This window comes from Festucalex cinctus, chromosome 8 (genome assembly GCF_051991245.1).
Source record: "Festucalex cinctus isolate MCC-2025b chromosome 8, RoL_Fcin_1.0, whole genome shotgun sequence".
In the NCBI taxonomy this organism is placed as follows: domain Eukaryota; kingdom Metazoa; phylum Chordata; class Actinopteri; order Syngnathiformes; family Syngnathidae; genus Festucalex; species Festucalex cinctus.
In genome coordinates, this window is record NC_135418.1 from 23,442,353 (window position 1) to 23,449,994 (window position 7,642).

At 37.8% G+C, this 7,642-nt stretch overlaps 1 long non-coding RNA gene across 1 annotated transcript; it reads right to left on the bottom strand.

Moving 5' to 3' along the window:
* Positions 1–283: 283 nt before the first annotated feature.
* LOC144024112 (uncharacterized) lies at positions 284–7,450 on the bottom strand. Its single transcript, XR_013284681.1, has 3 exons — positions 7,141–7,450; positions 2,910–3,065; positions 284–2,500 (listed from the first exon to the last, which is right to left on the bottom strand). It is a non-coding gene; the product is annotated as an uncharacterized LOC144024112 (long non-coding RNA).
* Between the last annotated feature and the right edge of the window lie 192 nt (positions 7,451–7,642).

Sequence of the window (7,642 nt, forward strand, 5' to 3'; positions counted from 1 at the left end):
GGCTGTTGAATTTATATTCAGAGGTGTGCCTTATTTTTGGTCCCCATGACATGGCGTTTAAAGAGACTTAACCCCATGAATAGACCCTTCCAGTGTGACGTCACGTTTAAGTGCGCCCTTGCGGTGGAGGGCAGGGCGTCAATTTGTTTGTTAGCAGCTAGCAAGCTAAGATAGCTTGAAAATTTTGATAATACAGCAAGACGAGTATATCCGGACGCAAACGATTTCATGAATGACAATTTACAACATTCAGGTAGTGATGTTTCAAGCAAAAACAACATATCTTAAGCTTCCGCTTTCCCTTCCAACAAACTCCTTTTTTTTGTAGCTAGCGGCTCCAAACGGCTGGTTTCAATGAGTCGCAGGAATGTAGTATCCTTCTCGGGATGTTTTTTGTGACACTTGACATATTTCCAACCTTTTAACGAAAACGTTCGCCGAAAATCAAGCTCTCTACATTCATTTCTTATGGGATGTTTGCCCTCCGTGAGGCGCAGCGGACGCTAAGCGGCGACGTCAGCTGGAAGGGTATACAAAGCTACACACATCTGTAAGTTGTTATGTAAAATGTGTTGCACATACAGTGTGGAAATATTATTATATTGATGTTTTATTTATTTGGGTTTTTTTTCTTATGGAGCTGAATTATTATTAGCTTATTGTAAACACTGAAATAAAAAAACAGAAAGCAGCTAACATACATTTCCAATCAGCTTTCCACATTTGGCTTTTGACAGCACATGACAAACGACAGGCAATTCCCACCATTTAATATGTTTCATTGTGATGTTTAAAGGTCTTTGCAACATTATGTTGTGGACTAGAAGAAAAAAAATCCTCTACATCATCAGTGGAAATGGCGTACAGTATATGAAAAGAGATAAAGATCTTCCTGGTGATGGAAAGAGTGTCAATGACGAAGCTCCTCTTACATTTCGACTTTCCTTTGAAAACGAGTCAATGCACGTGTGCTTGTAGCTATCAGATGCTAATAATTCACAGTCTCTTATCACCTCCTCCGCATCGTGTCAATTGTTTCACGCGCCTCAGATGGAATCAACACTGTTGCTTGCTGGAGATAAACAGCCCGCAATATTACACAACTCCATATCTAAACCTCTGTTCAAGTTACACGCACCCACACCCCCTTCATACAAGTGGGGAGAAATAGGATTAAAATGTCAGCTGCCACTGAAGTTGCCTAGCAACAGTCAGTTATGATCATTGTTATGAAATACTTTTCTTGTTTTTGTGTTGATGACTATACAAATGATGTCAATGACAATATGAAAACATTTCCAAGCAGTACGTTGTTAGCTTCAGGCTAAACTGAGCTCATGTAAGATAAACTGAGGGACTTCACTGGCTAATACGTAACAAATTCAACTTTTCAAATTTTAACGACAATAAATCCAAGTCTGAAGTAAACTACGGTAAAGTAACCATAACTAAGCATACATAAACATAAACTAAGCTTGGTAAATGCTGCAAATCTAAGCTAAATTGAATTTAAGCTTTGCTTAAAAAAATAAACAGCTTAAACAAACCAAGAAAAGTTAGACTAAGATTAACGAAACTAAGATCATCAAAGCAAAGCGTCAATAAACTAAGATAAAATAGCCTAAGAAAAGTCTAAATTTAAAATAAGTTAAGGTAAAATAGGATCAGGATAGATAGATAAATAAATAAAAAAAATAAAAAAATACCAAAATAAGGAATCTCAAAAGTTCAACTCAGCTAAGCACAAGAAAAAAAATACTAAACATGGAAAATGTTCTCAGATAAACTGAAATAAACTCGTCAAATCAACAAATAGAAACTGAACCAAAATAAACTGAACTCACCTAAATGAAAATAAGATTATTAAAAAAAAAAAAAGTAGCTACTAAGTCAAGACAAATTAAGATAATCAAGGAAAAATTAAGATAAGCAAAGATAAAATAAAATAATCTCATCAAAGAACTAAAAATCAGCTAACTGAGCTCATCTTAAATAATCCAAAGGAGAACAAGTTCAACTGAGATAATTAAAAATTGTTTTTAGTCAAAGATAAATTCAGATAATCTCGGATTAACTAAACTCAGATTCTTCTGCCATGCAATGGATGCTTTTATTGTGGCTGACGTTCACTCTCTTCATCTCCTCCTACCTGATCTGACCTAAATCTTCTCCTCCTCTTCCTCCTTGGTGATGGCAATCACACACACGCACCTAAGCGCTGATAATCACTGCACGCCACACACGCACGCACACCCACCCACACACACACACACACACACACACACACACACTTTATCTGCCGTCACAGCTGCAATTCATTGTGAGCTGGTGAATGACTCGTGTGGAGAGGCTGGGGGCTCGGTGTTGGTGGCGCGACTGGGTGTTGTGCGTATTAATAGCAGCCCCTCGCTCTCACTTTTCCTTCCATCCACTTTTCTCCAGCTGCCGTCTGAATCGAACAACATCTCAACGTGTCCACTCTGAATGGACTGAACAGCAGCTGGAAAAGAAGAAGGAACAAATGAGCTGGCTCCAAAAGTGTCCATCTTTCAGGACATCCAAATGGACTGGAATGACTTCTCGTCAAGTCATGTAAAAGCACCCGCAATCATAAAAAAAGACTATTTGGGCACCAATTGGCTTTACCTTTAAATTAAAACACACTGACATGCATTTTATATAATTGAATCATTGTTGAAGTACAGTTTTCAATGTTCAAACGGCCTAAAATGCCTTACAATAATGTTAAATACATTTTTTAAGGAATAAAACTGGTCTAATTTTGACCCTACCTTACTATACTGGAATGTAATGTCAGAATGGTGAACTACTGCTACCTAATGAAAAACGTTTGAGAACCAATGTACTATCATTGACCACATCATGGACTTGTACATATCACAACATACCTTAGTTTGTTGTGTAATTGTTTGATATTTGTAGCCATTATTGCAAGTGAGGGTCCAGGGTGGCACTGAACTCGAGTGTGGTGCGACTTGATGTTGATGTTCACGCTCCGCTGAGTCTCTTTGTCCAGCTGCCATTCATCATGCGTCCTCATTGGCCTACATAAGCATAGTATCAAACCATACAGAAGAAGCGCAAATATTACTACTGTAAGGTTCAGCAATGAGTAAGATTTAAGTTGATATTTTAATTTCATATATACTTCTAGAATTATTTACATATATATATATTTTAAATAGAAGTAGCTAAATTGACGTGTTGAATCTGCTGTTCTCAATCGTTTGCATTTGCCTAGAGTTTGCTAGCTCCTGATTGGTTAGTGTTGGTCAGCTGATAAGTTTTCAGGAAGTGCTGTCGCTGTAGCTGCGCGTGTGACAATTAAACAGCGTTGTTCCAGAACAAATCCGTCTTCATCCTGCTTTCTCATCTTATAAAGAATGTTCCATTAACCACCAACGAACCGTCACATTACACTACATTTTAATACCTAGCATATCAAAGTCTAAATATGAACACTAGTTGGCTTTGTGAATGGAGAGCCGGACAGACGTCTGCCCCCACCCCCACAATAATGCGCCAAGCTGTATAATTCCCGCTATTACTGAAAATTGCCTCCAATTTGTCACCATGGTGACTGATGCTCGCTCTTTTTTAAGCTTTGTGCCTCTTCACAGGTTTGAGTCAGAGCACTCGGCGTGTGCGTGCGCGTGTGTCAATAGGCTGCAAGGCAGTGACCTGGTAATAGTGAACGTAACCGCAGGCCCTATTCCAAGATAGTTGCCATGGTGACAATAATTGGGTGGCAGAGCAGCACACACGCACAAGTGTAAGATAATACTATCACCATTTTTATTCATTCGCAAATGCTCCCAGAACGAAAATAGAATACCGTTTTCAATTATATTTGTATTTTATTAAAGTATATCAATGAAACATAAGACAAATGTATATTACTAAGATAATAATAGTAATTTAAACCAAAGCTTTAAGGGTGTTTTATTTATATGGCCTTTGCATGCAGTTGACTTGATATAAGTTAAAAAAAATTACTAAGCATATGCAGTTCAAGCTAACCTTTGACCCTCATGAGGATAGGTATTTGTATGATAATTTTACATACATACAATTAAAACAATATTAATTTGAAAATAGTTGATTTACTTTGTCTCATGTCTCTTCAAAATAAAATTCCATAATAACAATAATAATTTAAAAACACAATCCACTACTCTCTTTGTGTCTCTCGCTCATCTCGCTGTCACGAGAGAGCTTCATCATCGTCATCTTCATTCTGTGGCACACTGCTGCCCTCCAGCATGGAGCTGTCATGTCCGCTTGTCTTTTTTTTTTTTTGTGCGGTCAGGGAAGCCCAGCTTGGAGGCGATGATGCGGCGTGGGAGTTTCGACACATGCGCCACAGCCACATCCTCTGCCACCTTGTGCAAATTAGGGTTTCAAATGATGAAAAAAGAAACGATACATATTGTAATGGAGGAAAACATGCACATGGATGGATTGACATGACAGTCCCCTGACACACGCAGATGCGGCTGATGTGGCGATAAGGATGGCGTGTGACTCCCAACACGCTATCAAAGTATGCAGAAACACGCGTGTAACACGGCACACGTCAAGCGCTCAAATGTCGTTTGGGGGGTGTGATTCCCTATACAACTTCCCTATACAACAAAAAGCAACAAACCTTCAGCTTTATTTCCAAGACAGCCAGCTTGCAAAATTTTCCCATATGAGTAAAATAAAAAAATCTTAAATGTAAACAACACTTTAATCTAATAAAAACGGATACCAATATAAAAAAACAAAAACAAAACACACCTCCAGAACAAAAATGCCAAACCTTGTACATCTTGCAAAATGTGTACCCCCAAAAGTTAGACATGTTTGTATGCATTAACTGTCATCAAATAATTTTGCAGCTTTTTAAAATGTATTTATTTTTTTTTAACAAAAATAGAAAGTCTTTTTCTGACTTAATATCCCGAACAAACAACTATTTTATTATAAAAAAAAATGGACACAAAAGTTAATCTATTGAATCTGTTGTTTACAAATTACAGACACGAGCTGTCAATCGGCCTTTTTTTTTTTTTTTTTATCTTCAGATACAAGCAAAAAAAAAAAAATATATTCTGCTTCCGACAATAAGCAGCAGTTGGGCAATTCAGCTAAAACGAGGCTTCACTCCCAGTCAGGTTTTCTGTTAAATTAAACATCAAACAAAGAGAATTACACAAAATTCGCCTAATTTTATCTTCTGAACTCGCTTAATGCTAATAACGCAAACTAGCTTAATGCTAATAACACAAAACGCCATAGATAGGCTAACAAGACTCGCACCAATTTTAAACTGCGTTAAGAATATTTGATTTATGAGTGTTCTGAGTTATGAGCATGGTCTTGTAACATATTTAAACATGTAAGTCAAGGCACCAATCTTCTATACTGTTTTACAAATCACAATTTTAAACAGTCAACAAAAACTTGGAGTTTATAAAAATGTAAACTTACGATGAAACGTCTATGTGCTATACTGCTTATTTTAGGTATCAATGTCATACCAAGTAAATACAAGACAGTATCATTGATACATATTTTCCCAATAATTAAGGTAAATGCATTGAATTGGTGAATATCAATAAATTTTCATGACCTTTATGTTTTTTTGTAATTTCTTTTTAAAACAGATTATTAGATACTTAAAACCCAGGACAAAATTAGGTCAACATTTAGTAGAACATCAAAACTACTTTATCTAAATATTTTATTCCAGAAACAAAACAACAGTAACTACGTTTTTTTTTTTTATAGGTATTTTAAAAAACTCAAAATGGCCGCCCGTTTGACAAAACAGTGCAAACACAAATACTGAAACTGTTGTATCGATCCCATCCCGTTAGTATCGATCTGATACATATATATATCGATGCTATCGCTAAGGGTATCGATCCGCCCACCACTAATAAACTGTCAAAATATTTTCCGCTTATGAATGTGCTCCTAATTTGAAATGAAGACAAATCCGCTATGTGAGTGGACGGAGGCGGGTTATCAGCAGAGGAAGCAGCCTCCTTTAAACACATTTGCCGCTGATGGCTATGGAAAAGATAAACTCACCTTTTCACGCAATCGTTTTATCTTTAATTACTGTGTCACTAAGGAGACTTTTTATATGGAAATGTGACGATATTAAACATCACACGCTCACACGTATTGTGCTTTTTTTTTTTTTTTGTTACGGCTGCTAGGAAATCAGCGTGGTCCATTTGAATATGTTTGATGTTCCTTTCACATTATTCACCATTCTGGAGCACTGATAGCACTCTCTTCATTACGCGCTTCATTAATTCCAATCATAATTGATTCCAGACCTGACTATATTGAGTGTGTGTGCGTATATGTGTGTGTGTCAGCACTAGTGTCTGACACAAATATGCACTTAAAGATGTTTGGGAAAAAAAAAAGAAAAGTGAATGAGAGTGTGAATCAACACAACGGATGCTGGGATAGTAAAAAATAAATAAATAAATAAATAAATAAAAAATGTTGCTTTCTGTGTTGCTAGGCGACGAGCACGGCTGGATGGGGGAGATAAACGCGGGGACGCCCCCCCCTCCCTCCGTGGGGTGGGGGGGTGGGGGGGGGGACAACAAGGAGAGAGGAGATAGTGGAAAGGATGGGAGGGGGGAAAGGGGAGGAAGTCATGTGACATCACTGATACAATTTTTAAACGTCTTCTGTTTTTTGTTGTATTTTTTAAATGTGTCTTTTATGCACCGGTCAGTGCTTTTGTGTTTAAAATGCTGGAGACGGAATACTTCCACTTTAAATGTAAAGATGTCAGCAGACAAGCTTGCTTTAATTTAATTAAAAAAAAAAAAAAAAAAAAAAAGCTTCTTCTGTTTTCAACTACATTGTTTTGCTCACTAACGCCACCAACAGGACTGGAATGGAACACTATTGACAGCAATTTACAGGATATTTGATAAAGGAAAAGGTTTACAAAATATGTTTACAAAATGACAATTTCAAAAATTAGCATTAGTAACGAAGCTAAGACCACATTACAGTTTTGTTTTTCCTTATGTCTTTCTCCTTAACACCGTCAGACTGAAGTTGTTCATTAACTATAGTTTTGTTGTTGTTGTTGTTTACCTTTTGCGTCTTGATTACTTGTGAATGGGCGGCAGCAGCCCGATTGTGGAGGGAGGGGGTAGGGGGCATTTTTTCGGGGGTGGGGGGTGATGGTAGGAGAAGATGGTCAGGCGAAGTGCCAGCGGCTCGTACAAGGCTGCTGATTGCTATTCATCCCCAGATTACAGTCATTTGGATATGCAGCCCGAAACGGGGGCTCAGACGCAAGCATGGCTGCTCGACAACTGCCGTCGGGGCTTGATAGCGATAGTGAACGGTTCATCTTAGTGCTACGTGAACCGGAAGTAGTTGGGCTACATCAATCCTACTGTCAAGCTGTACTGTCCATTAAAACGCTACCCCCCCCCCCCCCCCCCAATAAATACATAAATAAATGAACTAATGATCAAATAAATAAATAAATAAATAATTACCTGTCCGCCTCTTCCGTGATACTCTATGTCAAGGCACTATATGATGCACTACATGGCAGCCATCTTACGGTGCCACTTTTACAGACGAC